Source organism: Oenanthe melanoleuca, chromosome Z, assembly GCF_029582105.1.
Source record: "Oenanthe melanoleuca isolate GR-GAL-2019-014 chromosome Z, OMel1.0, whole genome shotgun sequence".
In the NCBI taxonomy this organism is placed as follows: domain Eukaryota; kingdom Metazoa; phylum Chordata; class Aves; order Passeriformes; family Muscicapidae; genus Oenanthe; species Oenanthe melanoleuca.
This window is the reverse complement of record NC_079362.1, coordinates 55800230-55826148: the sequence shown is the minus strand read 5'-3', so window position 1 is coordinate 55826148 and position 25919 is coordinate 55800230. Positions and strand designations below refer to the sequence as shown.

The window sequence follows — 25919 nt, the reverse complement described above, 5'->3', positions numbered from 1 at the left end:
TTTTAGGAGAAACCCATGATAGGTGACACCTCTTTGCAATAGTCTTTCGAGCAATAAGACACAGTAACCAAAAAAGATAATAAAATCAACCCTGTCCAACAGGTTGATTCCTAACATGCCAGTCAGCTCTGTTGAAAAAGCAACAGAATATTTTCTAGTACAGAAAAAACCTCAGTACTAAAGATCAGTAGTGAGATTAATGGATTTATTTCATTCGAGATACCAGCTTTCCATTTTAATTCCATTAAGGGATTAAAACCTAGGCAGATATAAAATTATGGACAAAATCACACAACAGTTTTCATGTGTCCTATGACAATGCACACAGTATTGTTTTCCCATAAAATTATAGAAATCCAAAAAAATAACACACGTTTTTCATTTTAAACACAAGTGATCTTTTCTGGTGTTCAAAATAATAAGAGACTAAAGAGAATAAATGCTAACAGTATAGCACATAAAAACAGAGACCAGAATGAGCATTAGCAGCTAGACAGCAGCAGTGTTACTAGAACCTCATTTAAAAAGAAACAAACATTTTCAACAGCTTTAATTAGACTGGCAGACCAGCATCTAAATTTGAAATAGCAAATACTGAGAGACAGAGCTTAACCAATTTATCTAACACCCACTCGCTAGTTTAAGTTTAATAAGCCTTAAACTTAAATCTTGCTAGACGTAAAAATGCCTGGATAATCGCACCCTACAGATACCAAATCTTTATCTCCTATGGTTACTGTTTGCTTTAAATGCATGTGAAGAAAACTATAGTTCATACACTTGAAAATGAGAAGCCTTGACCTCAAGTCAAAATTTGACGCTTTCAGAGGTATGGGAATATAAAGGAAAAGAAGTAAAAGGATCGATATATAAAAAAGGGAAAGGAAAAGCTAGGTTGTTACTAATATCTGCTATCAGTTCAAAACTTCTCAGAGACCTAGTACAGGTCTATAGATGATCCTTCCAGTGACAAAGTCCTCAAAAATGGTGACAGCGCCTAAAGAGTCACCTCTCTTGCTTCCTCATCTTTCCATTGTGATTTCTTCTGCTGTTGGTCAGCCCATTCCTCTCCACTCTTCTGCTGTTTCTTCTGTTTCAATATGTTTTTTTCATACACCAAGTTCCTTCCTCTGCCTTTCTAATACCAGTGTCCCTGACATGCTTCCATCTCACATGAATTTTCATGCTGATAAGCACAGCTGGGGATTGTCTACTTAAATTCTATGCACATAAAACCAGAAAATAAACTCAACCATCAGCAACAATGTTTTTATCACACACTTTGCTTACTTCTAGAAATCATCAGTACTCTGTCCATTACTCCAACCCACAACTCTCCTTGCTTCTTCATCCTTTGAATCCCTGTAGTCACACCTATCCCCAGCCATAAACACCCAAAACAAAACCTTAACCCCACAAACTTTTACTTATCAGAAAAATAATTTCTAGGACACTGCTTAACTGTATTGCTGGTTTAAGTACTCCTATTTTGCCCCTTTTCCTTTGAAGATATAAGCAGCACATTTTCATTAATTTTTCAAACTATTTTCTCATCCATAATCAAAAGGGAGACTCCTCAGTCAATAAAGTTGGCTTCTGCCACCATCTATCTAGCTTCAATTCTCAGAGCAACTCTCAGCAGCATTCCCACATAGACAGATATATAAAATGAATTCACTGTGTATTCCTTTGTATTTTTTTTTCTCTTGCCTTCACAAGAGAAACAATGCTTACAAATAAAATCCCAACAGCTATCAGGCTGCTGTTGTGTAAATACTACTGTTCATCAAACTAAATAGTGTTTACCATCACCATCTCCCACATGATATGCTTCTCTACTGAGCTAAGTCACTCTAACCTGTTCTGAAGGACAATCAACCTGTTGTCCATCCTACACTTGTGCTGAATCATGAGAGGCAATTCCAGTTCGTTTACTGAAACTCCTTTAGGTTACCCTTTGGTAATCATAATGCTTAGGAACATAATTGATTTTACCTATCCTGAATGAAAATACACTACATATGTTACACCTATACAAATACAAGCATAAATAGTATTAGCTATGCTGGTATAAACATTTAGGCTTTCTATGAAGAAAATTAAAAGCAGACATATCTATGTGGTCTATTTCCTTATTGTTCCAAATTATAGTAAACAAAAATACAAATTAATTTTAATAAAAACCATAAAATCCAAGACAAGAAATACTTTGAGTCCTGATTTTGTTATTCAGGGAGGACAAGCCCTCTACTCTACTGTGAGAGGAAGGATATCTTGCCTCTCAATATCTGAAGATATTCCTCGATATCTGAAAAAAGGTGAGTTTTTCCCCCTTGTGCTCCAGTTAGCTCAGCTATTATAGAAACTACCTTCCTGCTTTCACAGAATCATAGAATAGCTAGTGTTCAAAGGGACCTTAAAAATCATTAGTTCCAACCATTTTGCCCCAGGCAAAGGCACTTTCCATTAGATCAGGTTACTCAAAGCCTGATCTAGTCTGGGATGGGGCATTTCCACTCCTCTGGGCAACTTGTTCAGTGCTCACAATCCTCAGAGTAAACAATTTCTTTCTAATATCCAATTTAAACCTACTCTTTCAGTTTCAAGCCACTCCCCTTGTCCTATCACTACACACTCTTGCAAAAAGTCCCTCTCCATCTTTCTTGCAGGCTCCCTCTAGGTGCTGTAAGGTGTCTCTGGAGCCTTCTCTTTTCCAGGCTGAAAAACTCCAGCTCTCTCAGCCTGTCTTCATAGAAGAGGTACTTGAGCCGCCAATCATTTTCATGTCCCTTAATGAAAGAAACCTACTACAAAATTTCCAAATTTTCACGAAGTTTTATCTTTGAATTCAAGGGGAGGTATTTCAGCTCCAAAATAAATTACAACATTTTTAACTGTGAATAGAGATTTAGAATGACTCTGGAACACTTTTTACTTGAAGTCTGCATTTCAGCATGAAAGGTATGGAAGGATTGAAACAGAAATCATATAAACAGCTAAATTGAGCAAGATCATTCTCTTAGTTGAATTGTACATGACTTGGTATTAGTAAAAAAACCAAAGAGACTGCTCCATCTAGCCAAGAGTCAAATCAAGCAGATTTATATCCTCAAACAGAACAGTTAAATATAAGCAAAAGATAAGCAGTGCTCCTTTCTCACTTGCACCACTAGTTCAAGAAGTAGAGAAAGGGAGCACAAGAGTAAAACATCGTTTTACACAATATTCTGGGGAAAATATTAATCCTCTACCACACAGACAGAATGAACTTTATTAATTACAGGATTACAATCAAACAATTTTCTGACTGTTAAAAAAATTTAAAATGTGAACCATTTGTCTGTTAAATAAGCCTACCAAGGAATCAGTTTGATCAAGTTATTCTCAATGTTCTCAATTATGTCTCCTATTAAGTTTCCTATTTTGCCAAGAAAATTAAACATATATGTTAATTTATAAAAAATAAGTATATATTGGTATATTTTATCTATTTTATCTCATTCTCACTCACTTTAGTGGTCCTAACATTAGCAACCTAGATATCTAAGATACACCTCCTTCACCCTTTACTTTCTGAAGTCTTCTACTTCCCAATTCATTGCTAAAGTTTTTTTCCCCTTCTTTTAATTAACAGATGCACTACTATATTAGCCTGTTTTAAATTCAATGTTTTCTAAGCATCTAGTAAAACATCCTTTAACTGATTTCCCTTTAAAACTGAGTAGAAAAGGAATTTCTATACAGATGATTTCACTGAATGGCTTCTAAGTGATCTTTATAAAAAGGAACAAATAAATGGTGCTGATTAAACTTTGTATTTATTACATACAATCAAAGTCAATTCACAGTCATTTATATTTTATCAAAAACAAGGAGATTTTAAATACACTACTGGTTATTTGGCTCCTTTCAATAATAGGTGTGACTCCAAATCCTTTTATAATTAGTTCTAAAAATACTGCATCCGTCATCTTTTTTATGAACATTTTAGTATTAGTAGTACAAGACCACCTGCACATAAAAATTAAGTTTCCTGTACTTAGTGAGTTAGTCATCCTGCATGTGACTGCACTTTGATAGTCCATAGCAAGCTATTTTTGCAGTGGCCACAGAGAAAACCAATTGATAAGTGGTTGTTTTTTTTTCCAGCTCTCATCAAAATAGAATTGTCCTTTTCCTTCAGTTTGTCATTCCTAAACTGCAAGCAGCTATTTTAACCACCAAACGCATCACTTTTTCTACCAAGGGTCAGTGACACTACGCAGATCAACCATAAGTGTTTTCTTCTCTCCTTCAAAGTGAGTATCCAACACCTTTTTTTTAATAAACATTCTTAGAATTAGTTATCAGTCCTCCATGAGCAGTATTTCAAGTACCTTGCATTTGTATTAGAAAGAAGTTGGGTATTTTTCCTTCTGCACACGTTTGAATAGATACTTTACTTGCCTCTTCTCTTTAACTGATGTTTACCTCAAATCTTTTTTTCTTGAGGAAAATCTGTCATCTCTTTTCACCCGAAAATCAAGCTGCTGCTTCATAACAGGAAAACCCATTCCTTTTACACCACTTATCTAGACAGCTAGCTCACTCTTATCATCTTTGTCCTCATTTGCTTTTCAATAGAGGTGATAGAAGACAACTTGGACCTGCAGAAACACTGTGCCTTTTGTCCATTTATACAAAAATGACAGACTGTCTTGGATGGCTAAAAATCTTCACAGATACACAATCTGTAGTATAACAGCATCATGGCAATATAGCATTTCCAAAACACACAGCACTTCCAATGATAATTCTTCCCCTATTAATCAAAGCAACTCATTCTTTTTGTTTTCTGTATACAAGGCTTCTTTGGACTGAACTTGATACAGATTATCTGGTCTTAGGTAGTGAAATCCAATATTTGTCACCCTGATGTGGAATTCTATAAGACAGCAGTCTGTACAGCTCTCCACACCATTGTTGTATGATCCTCCTGACATAGCAGCGATACAGGAAGAAAACGGTACTTTTTATATAAGTTTGTGCAATTGAATTTGTAAACTTGTACATTTCTTCATATAATGAAAAGTATTTTGGCAGAAAGACAATCCATGGGACATCATTACAACTACCCCCAGCGACATACTGGAAGCAAACCATTCTATCAGTCATTTCTGTCTCACCATCATTTCTTTCCACTAGGAGGAAAATATACTTTCATATTATGATGTATACAATTGGATCATTAAGAAAAAGATATCCTGGGGTTAGGGAGGGAAGCAAGAAACAAAAGGAAAGGCGGAAATTGTCAGAGGTCTGTGAATGACACAGAAGCAATATCTTAACTGAAGAAATAGGTGCTGGCATTCAAAGATAACCGTGGAAAGCAAGGTTACTAGAGTACATTACCTAGCACTTGATTTTATCTCCATGGAAAAGAAGAGAGGGAAGAGGAAGCCAGAATGTGCCATGCTATTTAAATATTTTAGAAGAATTCTCTGCACACTTCCCCTCTCACATTTATGACATGGTTTAAGAAGCATTTTATTTGCTAGTTATTAAATTGAAAAACGAGATTCAAGAACTTATGCTGCTTATGTAATGCAAGCATGAGTACTCCAACATCTAGCCTTTGCATAGAATTAAACAAAGTTGCCTCTATAGAGACAGGATGTTTTCCTTACAAAACCCAATTCTGGCCATGTGACAGCCAGCAAGCTTATCACACAAGTCAACCCTATGACAAACTCATCTTGTTTAGACTCTCTTAGCAGGGTACACATTTTAAGGGACAAACTAACTACCATTCCTCGTGTATCCTTAAATGAAAAGAACATTCAACAAAGCAGTCTAGAATATGTTAATAGGAGTGTCTCTGGGTCTGAGAATCATTTCAGTTATTGAGACAGCTTGTCCACAACCTCTCCTGCACTACAGGGAACATCGGGCTCACAGAACAATGAGTTCCCCAAGTGCATTGCCATGATAAAATACATCTCATGGTGACTAGTTTAACCCTCACAGCTGAAACACCTGAGATATGTTTGAACAGACACTTCATGCCAGAACTTGTCAAATACAACTAGGAAGGAGGAGATTCGGGGCAGCTTTTATTGCTACAAGGAGAAATGAATCAGCAAGTCAAGAGGACTCACAGATTAAATACGCAAACCAAAGCTTATGTAAGACTCTTGGAACATGTCCAAAATAAAGAAATCACAAGAATACTGAAGGGATGGGATACAGGGGATCCTTTTTAGTCAATGTAGTTTTCTTTATTCAGGTGGAAGTCTTGATAGCAAGACAATGAAATAGGAATTTTCTTAACTAACTGTAATTACACAGCTTCAAAACTGCATCCTCAAAGCATTGTCAGAAGCTCAAATACTCTCCAAATATATCGCAAAAGAAGCTACTATACTCTTGAAATTTTCACTCTTACAGAGTCTTGTCAAATTGACCTATCAGGCAGTGTATGGATTAAAAAAAGTAAGAAAAAAAGTAAGAACTCTGCCAACTTTTAGTTTCATTTTTTTCATATTCTTTGGCTATTCACAAGTAAAAACTTGTTTATGGTTCCTGTTTCCATGTTGTGTTTCAGTATCTGTAAATGCATGTTGATACCCTACCTTCACATTGGACCTAAGAATTTAACATTGCGCTCACTATGGATTTAGAGCTTGACAAATTACAGCAACTTTTCTAGAAACTGACTCATTACACAGCTTTTGAGAGGCTGGAGAACATGCACTAAATTGGCATCAAAAAGCTTCTATCCAAGATGATCATAAAACATGAAGAACACTTACTAGGTCTTTTGTAATGCCTACAATAAGTATTTCATCACAACATGCTTTACAATTTAGCTATTAAAAATATTCGTGCAGCCACAAGCTTATCAAAAGTATTTGCTTCACAACTCTGTTCTTTTTATCAGGTAGAGATTTTTCTTCCCCCAATAAAGGCTCATCAATCAAGGCTGCTAATAAAACAACTAGGAGTTAGTTAGGAGTGAAAAAGGCTTAAGAGCAAGCTACTGCAAAGCAAGAAATAAACTATATTTAAGCATACCATTTGAATTACCCCCAGTAATACTGAAGTGTTTCCAAGAAAAAACAAGCAGATTCACAATGAAACTAGAATTATTAAACAAAGTTCTAATTTAACATAAAATTATTAGCAACATTCAAATATGTGTGTTTGCCTATTACCTTACACCTATTCAATGTTATCAAACAGTATTAGTAGCATAAAAAAAGAAAGAAAGAACCTCTTCTAAATCCAAGCTGTGCACTGCTGCCTGAACTCTCTACTTTGTGGTCAGTTTGGCAGAAAGTAGCACAGTAGCAGCTTAGAAGTCCCAGCCCATCCAAACAATAAAATTGTTTCTCTTCTGTGACAATTTTCTTCACAATATCACTCACTAGTCAGAGAGCTATGAAAGAAATCTCTAAAGTTTAACAGAGAAACATGGCACTTTTTAAAACTCTGTAAACAAGGATCTACAGAAACAATAATTGCGAAGCCCTCAGACAGAATACCAAGCACTTCTATTATATATATATTTTTAGGATTTTCCTCTCAAATAAATAATATGCTCCTCAAAATCTAACTTTTTTTCATCAAAACCCACTCTTTCCCCATGAACTCATTTTCAATAAGACGTTCCTACACTTGGTACTGTCTTTTCACAATTTTTCCTAATTTAAGTATCATGACTTCTTTATTTCAAAGTACATAATTTCTGCAATTATTAGGCATTTAAAATGTTATTTTTGCCATTATAATATTTCTCCTCTCAAAAGTAAAACATTTTCTGTGGCTAGTTATGCATATTTGCAGGTTCATTCTAACTACATTCTTGAATCAGAGCAAAAGATGGTGAAAACAGAATTTTAAAAATGTGTTTGTTCAACTGTCCTTATTAAGATTAAGACACTACATTGTCCTACTTCAGTATATACTGTAAACTACCAAAGATTTTTGTGGCACTTCAATTAGGGATAAAAATTATTTTAAAAAGGCCACATCATTCTAGTAATTTTTTCCCTATTCTGCTATGACCCCTTTCTGAGAATTTATGTGAATCTGCTATTAAATAATGCAATGAAAAGTAAGTTTTAAAAAAATCCCTTCAGTCTTAGCCCACTCTAAGCATACCAGTAATAATATAACAAGTACACAGAATCACAACAATATATGCATGCAACTGAAAAAAAAAGCTGACTCCCCCAAAACAAAAATAAAAACAACCCAAATCATTCCAACCTTTCTCTACATAGAACAAAATCATCTAAGTTAGCCAGGGCAGAAATATTTGTTTGAAATTAATTTTATTTTTTGCACAAAGCTACCTGAATACATTAGAATAAAATGGGTTATTAATTCAAAGTAAGCAAATAATGCAGAAAAATAGAGCTGAAGCAATGGAAGTCAGGTTGGCTCTAAACAAGTGCTCACACGGAGCTGTACCAACTTTAAAACACAAACAGATCATGCTCTGTAACCCAAGTGTAACAGACAGTGCCAATACAGTGAATACCCCTAGCACCCCTTGAGAGAAAGAAAACACAATTCACATTTCTTATGCTTCATCCCTACAAGCTGCCATAATATAAATTCAGCAGTTAAAAATTTGTCATTCTTACACGTGTGAGTGGGAGACAATATTAATACTGTAACTGAAAAAGTGTGCCAAAACACTTACTTCCCCTTATCTCCTTTAACAAATGTGGACAGTCACCTACCCAAATCACTCCACCACTGCCAATTTACACCATAGGAGCCTGAATCAGTTTCTCAACTGGGACCAAAGATTCACCAGGACGTTGAACAGTTTATTAAACCATCCACATGGATCTGTGAAAGAGAATCAAAAAGTATTTTCAAAATGATGGATGTAAGCAGCGTTGCACAAAACTAAGACATTTTCAAATCCAGACATTTACTTTGTCCTACATCAGAATCAAACGCAGACAACACAGAAGCAGTAATACTTAGATTACAACAACAACCACCATTCTACCAACACTTGTTTTTGTTCTTGGTCAAATCTGAACATAATGCAAACAGAAAAAGCAGTGTGTCAAAACACAGGAAGGGTAGAATTGATTATGGTCTTCTCTTTTTATGGCAGCCAAAACTAAAACGTATACAGTTCAAGCAAGCTAGAGTTCAGAACAGCCCCCTGTTATTTGTATAAATGGAGTAAATTATCAGATTAACAAAATGTAACCAAAATCAACAAGAAGTTATGTGTAGGACCTGGCTGAATGAGTTCCTGTTTAAAGTTCTAGTGAATCTCAAGCATGTTCTCTGAAAGAGAATCTATACCACCCACACAGACACAAAAGCTCTCACAGCCCTCATGGGGAAATAAAACTCAGTGCAACAGATAAGTCTTTAAAAAAAGCTTCAATTATTTTAACTGGACCTGCCAGCTGCCTTTCATTTAGCTAAATGTGACATTTTACTGAAGGTCTGCAGCCACAGCTTTTGACAAGAGCAGAGACAGCCACTAGCAAGTAGTTGGATCTATCTCTCAGAAGCTTACTCTGCCTGGTGAGCTTTTGTGCAGTACTGCCATACACTCTGTATGTTAAAATTAAATTTTAATATGTGGTCCTGGCTAGTAGGCCAGAATAATGCAGCAAATCTAAGATACATGTGGAACACACCCATGGCCTCATCTCTTGTTGAGGCTAGTTCAAATCCAGTGCCAAAATACAGAAGAATGGTTTCTCATCTGTTTTTAAAAGAGCTAATACATCCCACCCAAAAGAAAAAAATGTCTAATAAATCTAGGTTTCTATATTGATAAATGGAATCTTTCCTTAAAGAAGCTATTCTTCAGGAGATCAGATCCTGATTAATTCTTAATATACAGTCACAAAACCGCTTCTTGGAGTTTTGTGATTCTTAAAGTTTCTAAGACAAACACCAGCAACAGAATTGTCAAGAAAATAAGTGTTTCTGACATTGCCAGAACACTCTGAGATGTAACAAACCCTAAAGCACCCATAGTAACACATCTGTTTAACAGATCTTAGCTACCTTTTCCAAAACATTGCTGTTATCACCTCCCCAGAGTGTCATGGCCACCCCAATTAGAAACTCTGAAGGATGCCATGGATGGCATGGATGACTCCACTGCTATTTTCCTGGCTTTCTCAAGAATAAAAAAAAAAATGGACTGCTATCCCTTAAAGTGGTGGTTCTGGAATTTTCCTTCTAAAATGTTTCTACTGTTTTCCCACCTACAGTCAAAATTCCTGCATGGCTGAAAATCCTAATGCAAGTATCACATTAAATTGAGTTTATATCTAGCCAGCAACTCTCTTCATAACACACCCTCTTTAGAAACTTATGGTCTATGATGTAAAGCCTGGAATAGTTTTCTTAGCTCTTAAGTAAGGAGAGCTGACTAACTTCCCTCTCTCTCGTCTTGCGATCTTCCAGAGAAGATTGAGTTCAATTTGAGATGTAAGTGGCATCTTTATGAATAAAGAATGGATTGTTGAATACGCTTCCAGATTGCCTATTCAAGTTTGTGGCTACCTGCATCCATGGTACAAGTGCTCAGTGGTGAAGTAGACTCCAAAAGTTAACAGTTGAGGAGGAATAAGAAAATAAGAATTTTGCACATCATTAGAAGAAAGACCTTTGACACTTCTCCTAATGCCAGTTTTCCCCACAATAGGATGATCCAGAGAGTAGAACTAAGGCTATGGTCTACTTCTGGCTTTATCATTATCAGAGACTTGTAATTTTTAATTAAAACACACTACCTAATTAATACCAAAAAGCCAATCCAACTCAAACTTCTGACAGGGAGGTCACTATACAAAAAAGGATCCATATTCCATTTGAGTTATAAACCTATTTCAGAACACTTATGAACAACCATGACTTTTTAGAACTAGACAGATTTGTGCTACTGTACTTATAGACAGTATGCTGGAGTTTTTGCGGCTGCAAAGACAATTAGGAGAAGAATCAACTTTGATTTTACTCCACTATCGCACTTGTGAAAACCATGCTTCATTTAAAAAAAATATTACTTAAAAAACAGAACTTTTTTTTTCATTTTACTGTATCTAGTTCCTTGTTACTGTTACTCCATTTTTTCAATATATTACATGAATGATCAGGGTCTGCTTATCTATACAAAGTTTTGTTGAAGTATTGTAAAAAATTAGATGTGGCTAGTACTGCTAGCAAATACTTCAGAGTTTGCAAGAAAGTATCCTAGAGCCTATGCTAAAATGATTGGTAATATTACATTACAAACCAAGGGTATCTATCACTTTGGCTAAGCTTAAAAAGGTGCCAGATGGAACACCGCAATGGATGCTACATTCATTTCCACCCAGAGCCAAGAAGCATCATCACACCACTATCTTAGCAATATAAGAGCAACTAATAATAACAGTGAGTAATAGAAAAGATCCCTTAAAGCATCAAAATTAATTTAGAAATATTTTACTAATTGAGTTTTAATATTGTAAAAAAGATTAGTCAAGGTATTTATTAAGTCAGTTCTACTGCACCAGTAGATCAGTGTATAAAATCTAAGATTTTGCTTTCACAATGAAAAGGAAAAACAAATTATTTAGTAGCACAGGATTCTTCTCTTCCACTTTCTTCATCTACCATGAAAAATTTTAAAAGGCTGTTTAATTTTTTAAAGCATAGTTTAGCTGAATCCAAAGTGTCAAATAAGAAAAATAGGAACTTATGAAAATACTAGCATAATTACTAGCAATACACATACAAAATCAATACTTTAGCAACTACTTTAATGTAGTTGGACATGAACTGAAAAAAATATCTCCTCAACTGCTTTCAAAAATACTTTGTATATCTTTTTCCATTAAGCTGGACAAACAGAGGATCCATAAAATTACTGATAATATATAAAAATTAGTTAGCCTATATTACTAGAAGCTATTTTAATATATATTTACTCCACTTAAAAAAAAATAGTAATAACTGCTTAAACACACTTGACTACTATCATTAAAAGTGTTAAAAGACAATCTGGCTACTGGAAGCTAGGTGATTGGCAGGAGAGGGCATCAACTTGCAGATACTTTCTGAGCTTAAGTACTTGATGTTGAGTAGCTGACTGATTTGTACACAACTTTAACACTTAAATTCTATGTTGGATCCTAAGTTCTTCTCTAGATCAACAACTCAAGGGGAAAGGTAGAAAAAACCCACTCCAGCATAACTATCTCACTAAGCTTAGCTTCACTACTGGCTATTATTCCATCATGCAAGACTCAGAATTCATATTCAAATGTCAGGACTGATACCAGAAAACATGTGATCTTAGCAGAGAGAGAACAAGTAGTTATTTCTATGTCTCTCTTTCTCTCTCCACAACCCACCCCTCCCACCACCCTCACTTATTTCAAGATACAGAGATATAAATACAAGCACATACACCTAAAAAGCAGTGTTCAGCTTTGTATTCTAACCACACAGCAGAACAAATGTAAAAATACATAGTTACCTTTCACAAACCTTTTCTGCACAGCATTTTAACACATGCCAGATGCACAGAAAATACCCACCAGTCTCTCAAAAATCTAACTCTTTCCCAAAATCCCAAAACTGCAGCATCCAAAAAAGAAACAAAATCTTTGTGTTTTAAGAGGAAAAAATGCAGGAGAAAGGTAACTCCAAAAACACTAAAGGTGAGTGCAGTTGGTAATATTTCATGCATTCACTTAAAGGGGGATGGATTAATGCAAGCATGAAAGTGTACCATAAAAAAATAAAATACACTTACCCTCAAGTTCAGAGTCAATTTCAATTTACCATACTCTCAATTCTTATTAGAGATAGATTTCGTTTCTCAAAAGTGAAATAACAAATGAAGGAAACATGAAAAAACGTGCAACTTTTTCTGTTCTCATTTGCAAGGTCAACAGACATTTTGGTATCTTAATAATTAACTAAACTATGAATGTATTTAAGAAAAAAAAAAAAAAAGCTTGTATATTTTCAATCTGGGGGTGAGGGAAGGAACCTTTGCATCACATTTTCAAAATTCCAGTCCCAGAGAAATTAATATTATTACATTAGTTACTCTTAAGTATACAGAAGATCATAATTTAGAAACTACCTTCAGGAAGAATTCAGTACCTCTAAATTCTGCATAGCTTAATCCTTGTACTACATAATTTGAAAGAAAAAGCCTAATACATAAGTTCTCTTCCTAATTATAATGTTCAAGAAAATTTGGGACTTAATATATTCTGAGGTTTTTTCCATCTTTGAACCACAGGTAAACAAATTCTTTTATAGCAAACACTATTTCTCCTGAAATGTTACATCAAATACTTCTCCATCAACCAGAAGATAAGGTGTTATTTAACAGATTAAAGAGCAGGACATACAAATAGACAATTGCTGTCATGAGAAATAGCTTAACTGCTTAAGGATGTGTTGAGAACTATCCAGTTGACACCTTAGTATTCCAGTAACCAGGCAATGTACAGCTAAATTTTCAGAAGTAACTGCTACTAACACTATTTGCCTAGAAAAGGAAAAAGTCTTCACAACTCAATTTAAACCTTTGTAATGTGATGACTCTAAGAAGTGCATTGCAGGGAGTAATTTAAATTCAGATAACAAGAAATACATTTTAAACTCACTAGTGCTTTAATAGATCACTGCACTCTAGTCTCTCCAGAGAAGCAAAAACAAGCACAGTATCAGAGCCCTAGAAAGTGGGTAACAGCACAAATACCAGCTGTTTCTGTTCACTTCATGCACATGAGTGCCACCTCCTCTCTAATACAGAGGCTTGGCCCTTCTGGAAACAGGAGGGAAAGATCAGAAGTCATCTGCATTTCATGAGTGCAGTACAATCAAGTGAGGCTCCTATACATCGCTTCCTATTTCAGCCCCAAAGCACCTCCACACCCAGTTGGAAATCTTCCTAGAAGATCTGAGAATGATGAACCTAAACGTCCTCTATTCTTCCATCCTCTGCCCCCTAAATTATCTTGCACTTTCAATCCCTCCATGAATAAAGGTGATTCTACCCTACCCATCTGAAATTGAAAAATACCGTAAAGGTGGCTGCACACTCTAAGTCCATCATTTTTTCATAATATGTAACATATGAACTTGTTTACTAATCATACCAACTGCCCATCACCTGTCAGTTCTGCACTCACACTAGCCTGGAGGTCTAATCTGAAGGAATAGCATGCCAAATTCAAATACTGTTGACCTACACATTGCAACCAAGAGATCCCTCTAGATAATGAAAAACACAATGCCACTAGAAATCCCAACAAACTAAAGACACTAGATATGTAAGTCTCAAAAGCAAGTGCTCTGAAATGTAGCTTTCAGGAAAAAACGTCTTCACTGTTTCTTCTCCTTTTCTATTGTTAGTCATTTCCCACTCCTGCAGAAATTAAATACCATTTTACAGAGAAATATGAAATTCCCAGCCTACTGTCTCAAGTCTAAAAGTCAATCTGCCTACAGCAAGAAAAAGTAGGAGAGATGGGAGGTGATAGACTATAAATCTACTGAAAAGGAGATAAAACTGGGTAAGTAGTTATTAACTGCACTTTTGACTTTTATGTACGCATCATCAAGGATCAAATCACTGATGATGAACAGCAACATTTACATTTATTGTGGGCAAGTGGAAGACTATTCCAAATCAGCAACTGGAACTCAAAATGTAAGTCAATCTCCATCATGCAAAACTTCAAAGTAGACCCTGCTGAAACAAGAGTTATCCCTGCTTCTCCCTCACAGCTGCCTTTTATTACAGCTAGGGTTTGCATAATCACACTGTAAATCCAACCAGCAACTGATTCAAAAAGGCTAAACCTGCAAAACTTTGGGGAGAACTTTTTTTCATTTACATCAGTTTGCTCAACAACTCACTGACCTTCAGTACCATGTCTCCACCTTCAAGACCTTGGCTTCTTTCTGATGCAGAGAACCACACCGGAAGCAAAGAGGAAGTGTGCAGGGCAGATGCAGCAGAATGTAAGACTAGACATTTAGCCACAGGCTTTATAAATTAAAACTCCTTTCAAGTAAAGGTGATAACTTTATTATTACAGGTATTTTTCTTTTAGTACAAAAAAAGATGTATCAAAAAACCATATGCAAGCGTATTTTAATGCTCACAATGGCATATGTTGATGGCAAAATTCATTTACACATGTCACATTTATAATTTAATCCGTCTTCATTCATAGTTTTGGTGGAGGGGACAGGAGAAAGGAATTTTAAAAAAAATAAAAATTAACCATGATAAATATCTACAGGCAGCCAAGAAGAAGCAAGGATGCTCAGTGAACAGCTTGGTCCAGACACTGACTGTACCAGCAGGTTTTACTCTACAAAACTGAAAGAAATATTCACAGGATGTGGTCTGAACTTCAAGACACTGCTGCTCAGCAAGCACTGTGATGTTTTTGCAACAACAAGTCAATTACTTGCCTACAAAGCAATGCTTTAAATTTATAAGAGACTTGAGGGAATGAGAATAAAGCATACAAAAGTATACAGACCATCATCCCCAACACGGTAAGTTCAAAATTTATATACACTTACTTCCTTTTAATCAAAGCAAAAACATTTTTTAAATTCCAAAGTGACCAATACAAGAATGTGCTTTGTAAAGAAGTGCTATTGACAGAAAGTCAGAAAGTATCAGTTGTTCCCTTTGGCCTAATATGAAGGGAAAAAACATTTAGAAAAATACTCAATTAATATCAACCCATAATTCAAACAATAAATATTTACACTGAATATATTTATAAAAATTTATATTCATATACACAAAAATGCCACTGATCTAGATGTATCCTTCACATGTCCCACTGTTCTTAAAATGTAGTGAAGATATACAAAATGCAGTTCAAGCTTCCTAGAGCATCAGAAAGCCACCACTTTATAGTTCATGATGCCCAAGCCTTAGAGCAGAATGCAACCTATTTCCAATCTTGATAGTAAAGGTGATTTGTGCTAAATCATGAAATAAGGCATTTTTTATTAACCTTCAGATGCTTGGATGTAAAGCAAGGCTAGTAATTGGTATGGACAAAACCAGTCTCTACACTGACCCAAGTTTCTCATCTAAATTCTTCTTCTACAGCCCCTCCTAATAACTGATTAACTTAGAGCCACCCACATCATGCACCTCAAAAACAGACTTAACAGTAAACCTTGATAAGAAGAAATAGAAACAGCTTTTTTTTATTAAAGAGAATTCTACCATTATGATGTCTGCTCATTTGGTCTCAAATCAACATTACCAAGGTCTTTGAGAGACTAAGGAGAATGGGCATATTCAAGAAGAAACCACAAGAAAGAATGAAACAAAGCAGAACAGTCAATATACTTTTAAAAGTCACAACAGTTATACATCATGGTTGATTAAATCACAGAGTAAAATTAAGTTACAAAGTACCTTAAAAAGAAACAAAACAACCATAGATAAAACAACTCAACTGTTTAATGGAGAGGTATAAAATACATATTTACACCCAATAGCATAGAAAAATCTTGGAAAAAATTTTGGAATACATGCCAAGGAGGGGAAAAAAACCCCCTACAGATTCCACAGTATTCTTTGTCTATTAAAACCAGGAATGACAAGTGCTTCGACAACAGTTGCAGTTGGTTAAAGAGTGAGAAAAAACAATACATTATAACTCTTGCAAGTGCACTGCAATTTGCAACATTTACATGTTCCAAAAGGCAAAACCCAGATTTTGTGTCAAGCTTAAGCTTTCTGGCCAACTGCATTAACACTATGATAAGTAGTGAACACACCTGTTTACACATGTCGAAGTCTGTTTGAAAATCAATTCGTGCTACTCAGGATGACAATCACTAAAGTGCAAGTAAGATTTAACTTGGTATTTCCCACTGAAAATGTCAGCAAGCTAGGCTAGACTCAATAGAATTAAGATAGGTCTAAGGTGCAGGGAGGAGAGGGATACCCATGGACACTCTGAAGTACATTTCAGATTCACTAATGAACAAAAGGAAAACACAGACCTGGAAAACCATTCCTTTGTTTGCACTACTTCTGGTACTTCCTACAATTCAATAGCTACAGACCACTCCTGTAGCCACTGATAGCTGGGAGACAAGCAGAAACACTGGAATTAACTGTGCTTGAACAGGTCAGACCTCTCTGTGACTAGCAGAACTGCTACTCCTTCATGAAATACAATATTTGGTGACTAGAATGAAGATAAACACCACACTTCAAAGAAGAAAAAAGGCAGAGGAGGAGGAAAGCTCGTGTATACCTGAACATACGTCTATAGATTTTCTCATAAAGCCAAAGAAGGCTGAGACCAATCAAACTAACATACACACATCACAATCATGGAATGCAGCTGGACTGCCAGAATAAATACAAAAGCAGACAATAATCCAGCTGACCTGGACCAAGATACAAACAGGCAACTCCAGGATTTGTCTCATCTCTCAGCAGACAAGCAAATCTTTAAATGGTGGTACCATTACCATGCAACAGCTACAAATCTCAGGGAGTGGAATTTAAACTAGAAAACAAACAGAGCAGCACCTCCTTTTCCAATTTGAGAGACAGGAATGTATGATGCTTCCAACCCTGCTTTACAACTGATCTCTTATAATCACCCCAAAAAACTACAGAAATTATGGCAGTTATGGCCTCTGCTACTGACTCTGCTTCACATGAAGCTACTTTGTTATTAAATGCTTGTTTAAAATGAATCTCTGCCTTCCACAGTTATGGAAGTAAAATATTTGCCCTCTCTTCTCTTTCAAGGACCTCTCATTTCTTACACAAGACTGAACAGCAATTAGGATGTTATGTAAGTTAATTTACTGCAGTTAATTTTTAACTCTATTTCTAATCACAGGGATTGAACAGAAAGAAAAAAACAAGAGAAAAATGACATTCAGAAAGAACAAGCAAAACTGTTTTAAAAAGATACATGTTTCATTCCTCTGGCTTAAAGAGGCTTTTAAATTATTTCAGATCAGTAAAAATTGTGCAATATATTAGTTAGAAACTAATCAGATTAAATTACAGCTTTTAGAGATACATGTATTTTTCTGTCTGTGCAGTTTTTAACACCTTTGCCTTCTAACTAGGAGAAATTAAAATTAATACCACTTCTTTGCCAACATGGAATAATAAGCAACAAATTCTTGGCCTTGGGCCTATGTGTTTATAAAAATAAAATTTGGAGTTATTCACTGTAAATATTCATAGTCCTTGTCTTGAGAACTTTTTGGAATTAGGCACTGAGAAGCAAAATCCTCCACTGCTTATTTTTATCAAACATGGTTTTCTACCTGCAGTATCAAGCAATTCAAACAATTACATATTTCTCTCAGTGCTGTAAAGAAACATATTCAGTGTGAGCCTTCAAAAAAAAAAAAAAAAAAAAAAAAAAAAAGCACAACCCAAAACCTCCAATGAACCAAAAAAACCAAATCACCCACCAAAAAAACATCTGCATACCGTGCACAGGCCTAGATATCCAAGGAGGAAAACATAATTATTATTTTCCTAATCCTTCAGTCTAATCAATAGACTCCTGGTTTCAACTGCCATCTATGGTCTATGGTATATGTAAAACAAAGAAAAAATAGGGGATGGGGAAACAAACAGTAGTGAAAATGCTAACAAGGTAAGTTAGCAATTGGTATTTAATATCATCCTCAATATAAAAAGCCCTTTTTAAGCCCTCAACTCAGGAAATAAAATAGGTTTGAAAAATATAATTACCACATTCTGTTTCACATGAACATGGTATTTTTATTCATTTGACATATGTTGCTTCCTGAATGGATTTCATGTATTTTGGCATTCCAGAACAAAACTGCTTTCAGTGTTTGGCACTTCATGTACAATGCAGCCAGGAAGCCACTCCTTAAGACTATGCAGCCATCTGCAGCAGACACCAAGGGTTTTTGACAGGCAAACTGCACTGCTGTAAATATGCAGTAGTTCTCTACAAAAGAAAAGTCCTCATCTATTAATCAGACTCTGCACATAATTGTCTTAAGATAAATTCAGGTGATCTGCAACAGGTCAGCACAGAAACCAGAAAGGGGAAAAATAAGTTAAAAAATAAACTATTTCTTATCAGAAGATTACTGGTTATTAAAATGCTTAGTAAATTGTATGGTCTACAGTCCCTTATGCCCTGCCTTACATGTACTCTCCCTCAAAAATGCAATTGCCAGAATTCTTACCTAAAGCTAGGATGGATCAAACAACAGAAGTTGGAATAATACAGCAGATGCAGAACACTTGAGATACAAAGTAAGCAGATGTTGGGTACATAGGAAGGGAAGGAAGAACCACACTCAAAACCTGCTAGCTAGTAGCTGCCCAGAAAAACAAATCCAGACAGGTTACATAATTCAATCTATGGTAACAGGAAGATAAATGGAAACATAGATCAGAGTTCAAAGGAAGTACATGTGGGTATGTATATTCATTTCCCATTCTGAATTTGGCAGATTTCAAAAAAACATATCCTACCAAAAACCACAAATAAGCATTCACCCCAACACTTAAAAGACCATGCAGTACCCTAATGCAAGTTTATACTTGAAGAGGAATAGTATATTAATTCCTTCTCCTTTAAAGAACACTTCTGTCTGTCTTCTAAGTGTTATCCACTTCAACAAGCCAGTTCAGTTTTTGCTCTTACATGTTTAGTATAAAATGCAGCACTAAAAGCAGAAGCCTTTATTCATAATGCAGCTTTAAAAATAGTTTTACTTTAATACACCATTTTCACTACAATAAGGAATGGCTACAATATGGCGTAGTCACTATTTTTATAAAAAGCTGAAGTTCAAAAACCAAAAGAGAAAAAGGCTGTATTTTCCAGACTCTAAGGATCTTGTCCCTCTAGTTTATACTGTAACTATGCTAGACATTATCTCCACATTATTCTCAGCAGTTTTAAGAGTTACTGTCCTGGACATATAAAGGTACCCCTGAAGCTACTTACCTGTCTATTGTTTTTCTTTACATTAATTTTATAAATTATACATAGATCCCAATACATTTCAATTAGTTGCTTGCAATGGTAATGCAGAAGAACTGCTTCTCTCGGTGTTGGCTAGGATTCTTTCTAACTACAACACTCTTCACATCTTCCATGTGGGTAAGCACCGTTATTCTTGTCCTCTATTTACTTTGCTTTTCTCTCACAATGCACGTTTGATTTTTTGCCAACTTATAATCTCTTTTCACCCCCAACACAGTGATGAAACATTTAAGTTAGCATTTTTGTACTTAATTATTTTTTCTTTTACTTAGAGTTGTGTTCCTCTAAGTGAATGGATGATGATTAAAGAAAAGAGAGCAGTTATACTATTTTCATTTTACTCTACCAGGCATTTTGCAGATCATAAGCAACTGATACCAAAAAAATAGCAGAAGGCTATTCTTGAATGGTTGCTAAAGTATTTTTGCCTCTTTAGATAGGGAAGAACAAGAGTGTACTGCTTACAATAAAACTTTTACAAATACCTTAGGATTTAGACAGCTATATTTAAGTGCACTTTCTCTTAAAGATGTTGTTTACAATAGGGATAATAATTCACTATCAGAAGCCAAAAACAAGTTTTTCACCTCACAAGAGATTTAAGATGAACTAAAGAGTTTTCTTTTTCATCAAAATGCTAATTATAGCCCCAAAACTGAATCCAAAGTTGATTTAATAATAACTCAACTTAAAGTCTAACTTAACTTCTGACACTCTGTGCTTTCCAGTATGAGAAAAATAGAGGTACAATACTACTTGGACACTATCGAAGTAAAAAGTGGGACAGTGCCATGCTGATTTGCTATTAACATGTCACCCTCTTTTCTCAGACTGAAGAGCACAAAGCAGGAATTTCAGAGAATTTCATGGCTGTAATTTCAATTAATTTGAACTGTCCAATGCATACTTCAAACTTCTCAAAGACTAAAACCAAGTTAATATAAAACTGGGGGAAATCAGTAACATTCTGATTTTGAGGGAAAGTTATTCCACTGCAGATATTTTATGCTCTGAAGCTAAAATTTAAATTTGATCAAGATTTAACACCAGTGGACGGATGCATTAGCTACAGATGTGTGAGATACAGATGAGCAAATACCTATTTAATTTCAGTGGAAATAAGCAGGGATTCACTCCACAGAAGAGAGGAAGTGCTGTTTTTAAAAGGTTAAGGAACAGTTTGTTGATTCTTCACTGGTTAGCTTATGTAAAGGGAGAAGTAAAGTAAGAAAGGATAAGAGAAAAATATTGATTAACGACATGTTTCGCTCCCACTCTGTAACACTTGCTTCTAACCTGCTCCATTGACAAGGCCATAATCTTTCCCTTGACACATCACCTCCCACTGCTGGAAAACCAATTCAATAACTAATGTAATGAAAGACTACAGGCCATTTGAAATGTTGACAATACATCTCCAACAGATCCCACAATTTCCCACAGAAAAAAAAAAATCACACAGAAATATCTGCCTGCTTTACTGTCTTTTTCTAGTAAGAACAACATTGCAAAACTACAGAATAACACCAGGATCCTCAGTGTTTCTTCTGCTTTGTATCAGTAAAGCAAAACAAAATAAATGCTCCCTGAAAAATTGATGAACTCACTCAGATAAATACAAACGAAAGAGTAAATTAACTCCAAGTCTATTCAAATTTATTTTAAGTATATCTTGCTTTTCTAATTCTTGTATTACTTACATTTTCGTTTAGTTAGATGAAATACTTGGTACCAGACCCAAAGCCTTAATATCTAAATCAAAAATACCGCACTGGAAGAACAGGATTGTCTAACAGCAAAAGAAAGCCCACACCCTCACAAAACATTGTTTGGGAAAACAAAACTCTTCTAAAAAACACAAATGAGATGCACTATAGATAAACAATATTACAGTAAAATAGTAAAGCTCTGAAGATTTTTTTCTTCCCCCTTATCAGTGATTCTGATCTAATTCTCAGGATCAGAGCCAGACAGATTAACAAATTGTGAGTTCAAATCCCTTGTCACATTCTAAGATGATTAAACATGTCTATTTCCATCCTTTTCACCTCTTCTTACTTAGAGTCCTTAATATATGTTACCTTGTTTTTAACAGTTTCCTGACACCCATACATGAACCAACAACAGTGACCTGACTAAAGTCACAAGTAAAAGAGTAGGTTTGTTCCAAGTACTGTTTTCTAGCACTACACACTCAGTTCCTTTTGCCTGTAACTCCTCCAGGAGGTTTAAAGAACTCATTATTACTTTGAATAAATCACCCTGTATAAGTTTACTACAGCATAGCAGACATAAACGATATAAAGACTGAATGAACCAGGAAGAAGAGAACTTTTGAATTTTCTCCCTGTGATGAATTTTACTGCCAATCCCTCAAAAATATAGAGCAGCTCAGAAATTAAATAATCAACAGAGCTCCAGGGTTAGCACCACATATGATTTTGTGACCAGAAGTAACCCAAAATGAGTATGTTCTCCTAAAAGGAGCTAACTACCAAGCTCACATTCCAGGCCACCACAGACAAACATGCCACAGCAAGCTAACATACCAGCAGCAGGAGATCAGTGAACATTATCTGCTGTCTGCACATTCACTGAATCCTCCTTCAAGCAGACCCATCTCAAAGGCCAAAGCGGAACCTAAATAGATTTAACATCTAAATATCACACTCAGTAGCATAAGCATGGAAAGCAAGCATTTACAAAGCATATAAGTCACAAAAGATCTAGACTGCTATGCTGACACACTTTTAAATTTAATTTTACTGAAAATACGGGCCTCAGTCTTGTAAATAGTACTGCAGCCAAGCTTTTTGTTGTTTTAACAAGCATGCATGAGCACATGCAGATTTTTAAACAACATCTTTTCACAGACAAAAACAAAAACACCCTGTAATTCCCAATAATATAAGTTCTCCGTTACCCAGTTTCAAATATAAAAATCCATGCTATCTTCAGGGTTACCTGTAAGACAAAAGAGTAAGGCCAGGAAGACAACAGCCATATGGCGGAAAAGCAGTTGTCAAATCTTAGCAGTCTATCAGAAGTCTTCTAGACAAGCTTGGAATCACTTTCCACCATTCAAATGCTTACAATGATGTCTTAGCCATTCTGGATGACCAAACCTGTGAATGACATTCAATCATCTGGCACTGCATTTCAGATATTTCTGTAGATGGACTGATGTAGCTCAAAGCACCTATGCCCTCTCTTCTGCTTCTTAAAACTTGGAGGCTTTGGAAGATATGTACTGAAAAGCTCCAAGGACAAGGAGGGCAAAGAATGCTGAAGAAATCGTTTCTGCAAATGTACTAATCACATACCCCACATCATGGGACAGAGGACAAAGGAAGACTATGAAACCTCTCTTCCATAGCTGTCTGGGAAAACAAAATCCCTTACACAGTTGCTGCAGGAAACTGCCAACTTAAAGCTGAAAACTGGTGAGAAGATTCCAAAGACAGCAGTAAAATTCAAATCGGATTACTGAAAAAAAAACAAGACATACTTCTGCATCTACCTTTAACACAATACCAGAACTTCAAATATTTTAAATTGATTTATTATGATTGGAGCTTTCTCCAGCAAGGAGAATAGAGCCCTGGCCACTTCACAGGGAAATACCACCCATTCCAAATCAATACTTAAATTTTAAATGTTTCACTTCAACTAATACTTCAAACCACCTCTCAGTTTCTTTCATCCCTAAAGCTGGCCCCAGAATTGACACAAAAAGTAGCCCCTTGAGCACTATGAGATCACAGTAAGATAATTATACCCCGACCTAAACAAACCATCTTATCTAATAAGATTGAGCCTTATAAGGCTCAGTTACCTACTGACATTATTACCAAGACCTCCACAGCAGCCAAGATGGTTCAGTTTGTCCTCAGACCCTGCTTAATGGTCACTGTTTGCTCCTATGCATAGTGATCACTTAGTGTCAAGTATCTACAAATTCCTCCCAAGAACAGAAACAAACTGATATACTTTTTAATTTAAACTTTTACTTCTAAACGTCTAGCTTTTTATCCTAGGCAGGACAGCTGCAATGCTGATGTTCTCCAACATAAGTACACTTCAGTTTGGTTTTATTTAGACCAAAGGAAGAGGAAGGGCCTCTCAATTATGTGAAGTTACAATGTATTTTTGACGGTGGAACTGCAACCTAGTGTTGAAATATCATGCTTCTCTGTGTCCCCTTTATGGAAAGTACAAAGAATAATAATTCAAACACCTTTACCGAAATTTAAACACCAGAGATACAAGTATCTTAAAAAGAACTGGTGACTAATGACGTGTCTTTGGATCCATTGCAATTCAGGACTAGGTCCCATACGGGTCACCAAAACTGCTACCAAAAATCAGTAAAAATAAAATACTCCTTACTACCAATGTTGCACTAAGAAGCAGGCATTCTTTATGAGGCTGAATGCATGAGAGAATATCTCCTCCAAAATATCACACATGCTGAGTACAGGAAAAGCTCCCATTTATATACCATATTTTACATACATATTCATTGATTTCCTGGAATAAACATACATATGATAACCATTTTCCCAAAATCATTAGCATATTTTCCCTCCCCTTTCTGTATGTATTCTTCTGTCCTGGGGGTCTCTTTGGTGGTGCCTGGTAATCAGCAACCCCAAAGTCATAGCTGACTGCTTGGGAACTGGTAAAAGTTGGCACAACTGAGCTGGTGGCTTTCCAGTTCTTCCTAAAGAATAAGCATTGTGCAGTTCCATAGGCCAGTGGTTTTCAAAGAATAAGCATTGTATTAGCCCACCAGGTGCAAACGATTTTTCATCTGGCAACAATGAAGACAAAGCAACAGAAAAAGCCCAATTATCCTGAGATTACTATATAAGAAAAATACTATTGATTCCAGCATAACAAATCTTTCCATTTTAATTAGACAGGAGATACATAAATCCCTCCTAAATCAGCATCCTTAATTTGAAATCTTACATTTTAGTTATTTGACTAAACACCCAAACACTGTATTCTTAGTTCAATGTGAAAGCTGTATTTTAGTGAAGTAACCCTTTAACAACAAATGATCGCCAAAAAATTCCCAAATCCATGATTAAATACAGACTATTTACTACTCAAACTATCTTCAATGTTTTCATTCTGATATGAAAAGTGTCCTTTGACACATTGTTGTACTTACTCAAAAACTGACAGATAAAGTAGCAATGTTTATAAATCTTCATTTTCCAGATAATCTTCATTTAACTATCTATTTCAAATGTCACTGTGAACATTTCCATGCTCACACAGGAATACTGTCTTCTATTTTCATATCCGTATGAGTAACTCTTTTGCTAACTCAACTAGCAACTCCTTTGGAAAATAATTAGATTTCTAATTCCTCTATGTGGATTAAATGTCAGGGACTTCTTCAGCAGATCAGGTTATTCTATAGGGAGAATCTGTTGAAGGATATGACATAACTATCTGATCTTTACAAAACATTTTCCCTAAAAGATTTTCTTTTTTGCTGAGGAGCAGGAAGGACAAAAACAAAACAAGAACGCAGAGCAGACAGACAGTGATTCATTATAGCCCTACAGGAAAGCCAAGTTGAGGAATTTTCTCCCATCCCCTTCTATTTCTAGAACCTACTGCTAACATGTGAGGTATAATGTATGTTACACATGTGCACGCCTTTCCTTAGCTTTGATCTTCCAAGCATGGCTCTTAATGCCTGGGACTACAGACTCTCAACAAATTCCACCGAGAACAATCATAACACTGTTTCCTGAGACTACCAGCTTAATAAGCTAAGAAACTATCAATCATTAATATTTTCTCCACAGAGCCCCCTCATCCACTCTATATGAACATGATGAGCAAACTGATACC

General features: G+C 35.6%; 1 protein-coding gene across 9 annotated transcripts in view; it reads right to left on the bottom strand.

The window, feature by feature from the left end:
• ERBIN (erbb2 interacting protein) overlaps nt 1-25919 on the bottom strand; it is a 114427-nt gene that overhangs the window by 86070 nt on the left and 2438 nt on the right. For 8 of the 9 annotated variants that reach the window (XM_056513371.1, XM_056513365.1, XM_056513368.1 and 5 more), the window contains exon 2: nt 8730-8841. The exons of the other annotated variant lie outside the window; for it this stretch is intronic. The gene's annotated coding sequence lies outside the window, so the exon portion shown is untranslated. The remainder of the gene's footprint in view (nt 1-8729; nt 8842-25919) is intronic. 9 annotated transcript variants of the gene reach the window in all.